The sequence below is a fragment of the Pongo pygmaeus genome, chromosome 3 (genome assembly GCF_028885625.2).
Source record: "Pongo pygmaeus isolate AG05252 chromosome 3, NHGRI_mPonPyg2-v2.0_pri, whole genome shotgun sequence".
In the NCBI taxonomy this organism is placed as follows: domain Eukaryota; kingdom Metazoa; phylum Chordata; class Mammalia; order Primates; family Hominidae; genus Pongo; species Pongo pygmaeus.
This window is the reverse complement of record NC_072376.2, coordinates 171,539,699-171,549,691: the sequence shown is the minus strand read 5'-3', so window position 1 is coordinate 171,549,691 and position 9,993 is coordinate 171,539,699. Positions and strand designations below refer to the sequence as shown.

The following is a 9,993-nucleotide window of genomic DNA, read 5'->3' as shown; positions in this document are numbered from 1 at the left end:
GTGCCAGAGATGCTTTCCACTCTCTCTTTTTTTTCCCTCGGTATACTAACTTGTACCTCTCTCTTCTTTTTTCCCCCCTAAAATCCAGTTTATTTTTTGTGTTATGAACCGATCTAGTCAGTGTAATCAGGTTTTTCTGCATGTGTAATAATTTTATCAAAATAAGTTTTCCCACAAGACTCTTCTCCATCTACTCTGAAAATCTGGGTCTGACAACCTACCCAAAGAAGGCTCTTGAAAATCACCTCTTAAAATTTGGAAGAAAATGTGGCCAAGTCTTTCCTGTAACATTTACTGCACTACAAATGACTAAAGAATAATTTATGTTTTAAAAGGTGACCAATACAACAGTTGAGATCAGAAAATTAATGTTTTAGTGCTCTTTGCTCCAGTTTTAGCCAGCATGCTACAGTCCACTTTTTGTTTATTCTGGGTGTTGGGGGAGTGCACAAAGTGGGGCATTGTCATCCTCCTGTGGAATTTTATTTTCCTCAAAGTTTTGGTTCCTATCAGTGAGTACTATTGCTGTTATGTAAATTAAATGAGACATCATCTGTCTGTGAGCCAGTAATGCCTTTCATCTTTTGTTCTTTTTCTACTCTGTCTCCTTTCAGTGCTTTCAAAAATGCACTCTTCTTACCATTGTGTCAGTTTGGTTAGACAAGGCTGCTGATTAAGTTTGTCAACAGGCAAAGAGGAGTTTGAGTGATGACCCTCTTTCACTGAATTTGTTGATGGACTAAAATTCTTGGCAGTTGATTTAAAAGCATTAAAGTTGCCAATACCATATGTAGACTCTTGAGGAAAAGAAGTTCCAACTTTATTCTCTTTAGTTGGGCTTTTCCATTGCATAGGTTTTGTAGGTAGAGCAGCAGATTTAGAGACTAAATCTTTGTAAACACTTGAATGATTTCCGTTCTTACCTGGTTGTTACTGAAGATATCCTACTACTGGGAATCCAGCTGGCTGTGAGTCCATTATTTTGTATTACATAGCTTAATGACCAGAGCTCAACACATTGGCCCTCAGTACCTTGATTAATACCTTGGAACTCTAGATTTAGGATTCAGAGGTATTCCCACACACCTGCAGCTAAAGATCTGTTCTGATTTGGTTCTCCCTCATGTTCAAGATTTAAAGATAGAAAATCCTCACCCTCAAATGGCTTGCAATCACTCTTGTCTTCTTTCCTCCTCGTTTCATTGTCAGGGATGTTGTTTTGATGTAGACCTGTCTTTTCCCAGAATGGAAAATACTGCTATAAGAACAGGAACTTCTACCATGGTATCCGTCTCGATGATTTATGCGTTCAGTACCATTTCTTCCATGTGTATGCCATCCATTTTTTTCTTTGCATACAAAGTTACCACCATTAAGACATCCAACACCAGAATCAACGTCATCTGAAGAGTTGTGTTGTTGATAATTTACATCATAACAATCTTATGTCCATGAAAAGTTTTCAGAATGCTTCTCAAAATTCAATAACAACTTTGTTGATGACGGTGGAATAGGAAAATCAAGGCAGGATGGAGCAAAGTCACACTGTGCCATTTACATCTAGTCTCTCCAACTCAGTGAAACAAGGCTTCATTCAACACCTCACGGCAAGTCCAAATTCCAACAGGACTGCACAGGAAGGTATTGGTTTTTTCTCTGTAATATTTATGTGTTCAAGTTAAAATTTTTTTTCTTCTGAAATAATATCCAAGTTCTTCGGAGATACTTAACCTATGGTTATTTGACATAAGGTCACTTTAAATTACCTACCCATACTTCTGTTTTAAAGTTTTTTTTAAAAATATAATTTTACATGTAATCTATATATATAATTTTTTAAAAAGAAAGAAAACCAATAATCTTGTGTTGGGCTGTACTGAACATTATTTCTTTGTAAATGAATGTTGTAGAAATGAGGACTTTGGTTGATTCCACATTTACTTTCTTTCTATATGTCATATATATAAAATGCATGTGTGTGTGTGTTTTCTTTAGAGACAGATTCTTGCTAGTTGCCCAGGCTGGTCTCAAACTCCTGGCTTCAAGTGATGCTCCTGCCTCAACCTCCCAAAATGCTGAAATTATAGGCATGTGCCACCATACCTGTACCTCTTTTAAAGTTTTTATATGGCTATCCCCAGAATTAGCCAAGTTTCTTAGATTTAAGATCAAAGTCTTCTTTATTATTCTATGCACTTGTCACTATTGTACTTATCTACTCCACATGAAATATCTAATTTATGAGGCAAATAGCAAAAACAAAAAGAAAATTTCATATCTGAAGAGCATTCTTAAACATCAGCATAAACAGAGACACACATAGCTATCTCAATACTACCATGCTGCTGGGAAGCTGCAACATCTTAAACCTCCACATACATAAAATAGAAAAATTCTTTCAATGTCTTCATTTAGAAAAGCTGTCCCATTGTGACATGAAAAGGACTGAGGTCAACCTCCTAAAACTTTTAATAAAAGTAAAAATAAACTGCCATGAAACTTTAGCAATATCTAAACAGTCTTTGAAAATTCTAAAACTCAGAGCGCCTCTCCTCCTCCAAAGGAACGCAGCTCCTCACCAGCAACAGAACAAAGCTGGACTGAGAATGCGTTTGATGAGTTGAGAGAAGAAGGCTTCAGACGACCAAACTTTCCTGAGCTAAAAGAGGAAGTTTGAACCCATCACAAAGAAGTTAAAAACCTTGAAAAAAGATTAGATGAATGGCTAACTAGAATAACCAATGTAGAGAAGTCCTTAAATGACCTGATGGAGCTGAAAACCATGGCACGAGAATTACATGACGAATGCACAAGCTTCAGTAGCTGATTCGATCAACTAGAAGAAAGGGTATCAGTGATGGAAGATCAAATGAATGAAATGAAGCGAGAAGAGAAGTTTAGAGAAAAAAGAATAAAAAGAAATGAACAAAGCCTCCAAGAAATATGGGACTATGTGAAAAGACCAAATCTACGTCTGATTGGTGTACCTGAGAGTGACGAGGAGAATGGAACCAAGTTGGAAAACACTCTGCAGGATATTATCTAGGAAAACTTCCACAACCTAGCAAGGCAGGCCAACATTCAAATTCAGGAAATACAGAGAATGCCACAAAGATACTCCTCGAGAAGAGCAACTCCAAGACACATAATTGTCAGATTCACCAAAGTTGAAATGAAGGAAAAAATGTTAAGGGCAGCCAGAGAGAAAGGGCAGGTTACCCACAAAGGGAAGCCCATCAGACTAACAGCTGATCTCTCGGCAGAAACTCTACAAGCCAGAGGAGAGTGGGGGCCAATATTCAAATATTCAACATTCTTTTTTTTTTTTTTTTTTTTTTTGAGATGGAGTCTCGCTCTTTCGCCCAGGCCGGACTGCAGTGGCGCTATCTTGGCTCACTGCAAGCTCTGCCTCCCGGGTTCACGCCATTCTCCTGCCTCAGCCTCCTGAGTAGCTGGGATTACAGGCACCCGCCACCGTGCCCGGCTAATTTTTTGTATTTTTAGTAGAGACGGGGTTTCACCATGTTAGCCAAGATGGTCTCGATCTCCTGATCTCGTGATCCACCCGCCTCGGCCTCCCAAAGTGCTGGGATTACAGGCGTGAGCCACCGCACCCGGCCCAATATTCAACATTCTTAAAGAAAAGAATTTTCAACCCAGAATTTCATATCCAGCCAAACTAAGCTTCATAAGTGAAGGAGAAATAAAATCCTTTACAGACAAGCAAATGCTGAGAGATTTTGTCACCACCAGGCCTGCCCTAGAAGAGCTCCTGAAGGAAGCACTCAACATGGAAAGGAACAACCAGTAGCAGCCACTGCAAAAACATGCCAAATTGTAAAGACTATCAATGCTAGGAAGAAACTGCATCAACTAACAAGCAAAATAACCAGCTAACATCATAATGACAGGATCAAATTCACACATAACAATATTAACTTTAAATGTAAATGGGCTAAATGCTCCAATTAAAAGACACAGACTGGCAAATTGGATAAAGAGTCAAGACCCATCAGTGTGCTGTATTCAAAAAACCCATCTCACGTGCAGAGACACATATAAGCTCAAAATAAAGGGATGGAGGAAGATCTACCAAGCAAATGGAAAACAAAAAAAGGCAGGGGTTGCAATCCTAGTCTCTGATAAAACAAACTTTAAACCAACAAAGATCAAAAGAGACAAAGAAGGCCATTACATAATGGTAAAGGGATCAATTCAACAAGAAGAGCTAACTATCCTAAAGATATATACACCCAATACAGGAGCACCCAGATTCATAAAGCAAGTCCTTAGAGACCTACAAAGAGACTTAGACTCCCACACAATAATAATGGGAGGCTTTAACACCCCACTGTCAACATTAGACAGATCAACAAGTCAGAAACAGAAAGTTAACAAGGATATCCAGGAATTGAACTCAGCTCTGCACCAAGCAGACCTAATAGACACCTACAGAACTTTCCACCCCAAATCAACAGAATATACATTCTTCTCAGAACCACATTGCACTTATTCCAAAATTGACCACATAGTTGGAAGTAAAGCACTCCTTAGCAAATGTAAAAGAACAGAAATTATAACAAACTGTCTCTCAGACCACAGTGCACTCAAACTAGAAATCAGGATTAAGAAACTCACTCAAAACCACTCAACTACATGGAAACTGAACAACCTGCTCCTGAATGACTACTGGGTACATAACAAAACGAAGGCAGAAATAAAGATGTTCTTTGAAACCAATGAGAACAAAGACACAACATACCAGAATCTCTGGGACACATTCAAAGCACTGTGTAGAGGGAAATTTATAGCACTAAATGCCCACAAGAGAAAGCAGGAAAGATCTAAAATTGACACCCTAACATCACAATTAAAAGAACTAGAGAAGCAAGAGCAAACACATTCAAAAGCTAGCAGAAGGCAAGAAATAATTAAGATCAGAGCAGATCTGAAGGAGATAGAGACACAAAAAACCCTTCAAAAAATCAATGAATCCAGGAGCTGGTTTTTTGAAAAGATCAACAAAATTGATAGACCGCTAGCAAGACTAATAAAGAAGAAAAGACAGAAGAATCAAATAGACACAATAAAAAATGATAAAGGGGATATCACCACCGATACCACAGAAATACAAACTACCATCAGAGAATACTATAAACACCTTTATGCAAATAAACCAGAAAATCTAGAAGAAATGGATAAATTCCTCAACATATACACCCTCCCAAGACCAAACCAGGAAGAAGTTGAATCTCTGAATAGACCAATAACAGGCTCTGAAATTGAGGCAATAATAGCTTACTAACCAAAAAAAGTCCAGGACCAGACGGATTCACAGCCGAATTCTACCAGAGGTACAAGGAGGAGCTGGTACCATTCCTTCTGAAACTATTCCAATCAATAGAAAAAGAGAGAATCCTCCCTAACTCACGTTATGAGGCCAGCATCATCCTGATACCAAAGCCTGGCAGAGACTCAACAAAAAAAGAGAATTTTAGACCAATATCCCTGATGAACATCGATGCAAAAATCCTCAATAAAATACTGGGAAACCGAATCCAGCAGCACATCAAAAAGCTTATCCACCATGATTAAGTGGGCTTGATCCCTGGGATGCAAGGCTGGTTCAATATATGCAAATCAATAAATGTAATCCAGCATATAAACAGAACCAAAGACAAAAACCACATGATTATCTCAATAGATGCAGAAAAGGTCTTTGACAAAATTCAACAGCCCTTCATGCTAAAAATTCTCAATAAATTAGGTATTGATGGGACGTGTCTCAAAATATTAAGAGGTATTTATGAGAAACCCACAGCCAATATCATACTGAACGGGCAAAAACTGGAAGCATTCCCTTTGAAAACCGGCACAAGATAGGGATGCCCTCTCTCACCACTCGATTCCCTCTGTCACCACTCCTATTCAACATAGTGTTGGAAGTTCTGGCCAGGGCAATCAGGCAGGAGAAAGAAATAAAGGGTATTCAAATAGGAAAAGAGGAAGTCAAATTGTCCCTGTTTGCAGATGACATGATTGTATATCTAGAAAACTCCATCGTCTCAGCCCAAAATATGCTTAAGCTGACAAGCAACTGCAGCAAAGTCTCAGGATACAAAATCAATGTGCAAAAATCACAAGCATTCTTATACACCAATAACAGACAAACAGAGAGCCAAATCATGAGTGAACTCCCATTCACAATTGCTTTAAAGAGAATAAAATACCTAGGAATACAACTTACAAGAGATGTGAAGGACCTCTTCAAGGAGAACTACAAACCACTGCTCAATGAAATAAAAGAGGGTACAAACAAATGGAAGAACATTCCATGCTCATGGGTAGGAAGAATCAATATCGTGAAAATGGCCATACTGCCCAAGGTAATTTATAGATTCAATGCCATCCCCATCAAGCTACCAATGACTTTCTTCACAGAATTGGAAAAAACTACTTTAAAGTTCATATGGAACCATAAAAGAGCCTGCATTGCCAAGTGAATCCTAAGCCAAAAGAACAAAGCTGGAGGCATCATGCTACCTGACTTCAAACTATACTACAAGGCTACAGTAACCAAAACAGCATGGTACTGGTTCCAAAACAGAGATATAGACCAATGGAACAGAACAGAGTCCTCAGAAATAATACCACACATCTACAACCATCTGATCTTTGACAAACCTGACAAAAACAAGAAATGGGGAAAGGATTCCCTGTTTAACAAATGGTGCTGGCAAAACTGGCTAGCCATATGTAGAAAGCTGAAACTGGATCCCTTCTTTACACCTTATACAAAAATTAATTCAAGATGGATTAAAGACTTACATGTTAGACCTAAAACCATAAAAACCCTAGAAGAAAACCTAGGCAATACCATTCAGGACATAGACATGGGCAAGGACTTCATGTCTAAAACACCAAAAGCAATGGCAACAAAAGCCAAAATTGACAAATGGGATCTAATTAAACTCAAGAGCTTCTGCACAGCAAAAGAAACTACCATCAGAGTGAACAGGCAACCTACAGAATGGGAGAAAATTTTTGCAATCTACTCATCTGACAAAGGGCTAATATCCAGAATCTACAAAGAACTTAAACACATTTGCGAGAAAAAAACAACTCCATCAACAAGTGGGCAAAGGATGAACAGACACTTCTCAAAAGAAGACATTTATGCAGCCAACAGACACATGAAAAAATGCTCATCATCACTGGCTATCAGAGAAATGCAAATCAAAACCACAATAAGATACCATCTTACACCAGTTAGAATGGCAGTCATTAAAAAGTCAGCAAACAACAGGTGCTGGAGAGGATGTGGAGAAATAGGAACACTTTTACACTGTTGGTGGGACTGTAAACTAGTTCAACCATTGTGGAAGACAGTGTGGCGATTCCTCAGGGATCTAGAACTAGAAATACCATTTGACCCAGCCATCCCATTACTTGGTATATACCCAAAGGATTGTAAGTCATGCTGCTATAAAGACACATGCACACGTATGTTTATTGCGGCACTATTCACAATAGCAAAGACTTGGAATCAACCCAAATGTCCGTCAATGATAGACTGGATTAAGAAAATGTGGCACATATATACCATGGAATACTATGCAGCTATAAAAAATGATAAGTTCATGTTCTTTGTAGGGACATGGATGAAGCTGGAAACCATCATTCTCAGCAAACTATTGCAAGGACAAAAAGCAAACACCACATGTTCTCACTCATAGGTGGGAAATGAACAATGAGAACACTTGGACACAGGAAGGGGAACATCACACCCACGGGCCTGTTGTGGGGTAGGGGGAGGGGGGAGGGATAGCATTAGGAGATATACCTAATGTAAATGAGTTAATGGGTGCAGCACACCAACATGGCACATGTAATACATATGTAACAAACCTACACGTTGTGCACATGTACCCTAGAACTTAAAGTATAATAAAAAAAAATTAAAAAAAAAAAAAAGAAACTGCTGAAAGTACTCATTACACAAATCAAACATACCTTACAGTTTTGGCTGAAGAATACCAACAATAGGAGAGTGGTTGGAGTAGGTAGGAAAATACCACCAGCTGAAATACTTTAACCAGTTATGTCATTTGTTTGAACCAAAGTACGGAAGAAATGCCTGTGTCTCTTTTTAAGTACCTTGTTGAATTGTTCACTACTATCAATTCACTTCAGAGACAATTCTTGCCAATTTTAATAAACTTCTGGGGCAAAGTTATAAAAAATTGTAATTCCAAAATGGACACCTGAAATATCTAGGAAATTTTACACAAAACCTAGAAGATGATCTTCATATCTTCAGTCACCCACTGGGTTGGGCAGCAGGAGAAACTTCTGACTAAGCAACTGCTCATGCCCTGGGGGGAAATAAAAGAGCTCTGATTCTCTTTTCTGAATTTGTTTTGTTCAATCTCAGGTTCTCTCTGTTGATCTCTTATTTTGGGGCTACAAGAACGAGTATCCCTGCTCTACCTGTTAAACATTTTGACTGGCATTTTTACCAGGGCGTTGGGTAATTGCTATACTTGGGAAGGAGTTCAGAGAGTAGTTTTTGACTCTTTCTATGCCTGTGCTTTTTATGGTATATAAAATTTATTCTGTTTGGAGTTGAAAATTTTGACTACAACGTATGCAAATAAATTAGGAAAGGTATTTCAATTCGTATGATAGGCATGAACAAATGAACTTCCTCTGACACTAGACATTTTCAATACTATTATAGTCTGCATTTAAAGAGGTACAAATAACAGTATCGTATCCATTAATATTTACATATTAGGCACTCATTTGTACATGGCACTGAGCTAGGAGCTGTGAAGCATTAGCAATTGTGTATCTCAAGGTCCTCACTCTCAAGGAATTGAAACTTTGATTGATTAGAGAGACTTAAAAATTTCACAAACATTGGAGAATTCACTACATTTTAACTTGTAGCTTACTTTCCCACTTTCTTCCTTGTTATGCCTGATCTGCAGAATGCTACTACAGAATATTGCAAAACCATATGACCGCCTCTGTTACACATCTATAAATGCCTTCTTCATCTGGCATTTCAGCGGTACTCTTACTTAATTCTAATCAATTTCTTTTCCCAGTTCTTATAACAACCATTTCACATCTTTATCACTTTTCTTGGGTCCTCTTCTTTGCTTTAATTCTTTGTGATTTTATTGCCATTTATTTCCTGGCTTAGGTTTATCAATGCATCATCTTATCCTATATTAAAGGAAGATACTTTTTCTGAATTCTAATTATCAGCTGATAGTTTCATCATTTACTCAGTTTGATCATTTACTCGTCATTTCATCGTTTACTCAGACAATCAGGCAGATAATCTTGGTACCATCTTTGACCTCCACTTTTCCTGTTCTCCATGTCTGATTAGTATAAGCGATGCTGTCCATTTAGGATCTGAGGGTAAAAAAATTTACATGGGACCAGACAAAAAAGAAGTATTGGAATAATACTTAACTGTGTTGACAAAATTTGTTCTGGAAACCGATGTATGAATGTTCTTGCCTTTGTTTCTTTTTTTTGAGTATTTTTAGCTGTGAATAACTGTTACATGCATGTTCTTTGCTTACAGTCATCTCCTGAGGTGGGTTGTTTATTTCTATCCCGACGACCTGAGGTTCTCTCCATGTCTGGACTTGGTTATAATTAACTTGATTCATATGAGTCATATTAGTTTTTTAATTGGCCTCTGTGCCTCTGTTTCTTTATTCTGACTTAAGTCACCTATGTTGCCTTATTCCAGCCTCTATATTCCCCTTGTAGTTTTGTTTTTGTTTCTCTGATATTGGCTGTGACATGATTTTTGTTTTTGCTCTTGGATATCCTTTAAAGGTCTTCTTCTCCCCCACTGTTGTAATAACTGCCCACTAACTTCTCTTCGTGCCTCCAGTCTTGCCCATCCTTTCGGCTTTCACATTAGTACTCTCCACCTGCAATTTCTTGTTCATGTCACATAAGATC

General features: G+C 38.1%; 1 pseudogene; it reads right to left on the bottom strand.

Annotated features, from left to right (window-relative positions):
* Positions 1-424: 424 nt before the first annotated feature.
* On the bottom strand, positions 425-9,129 carry LOC129034623 (vasculin-like; annotated as a pseudogene).
* Positions 9,130-9,993: the final 864 nt, after the last annotated feature.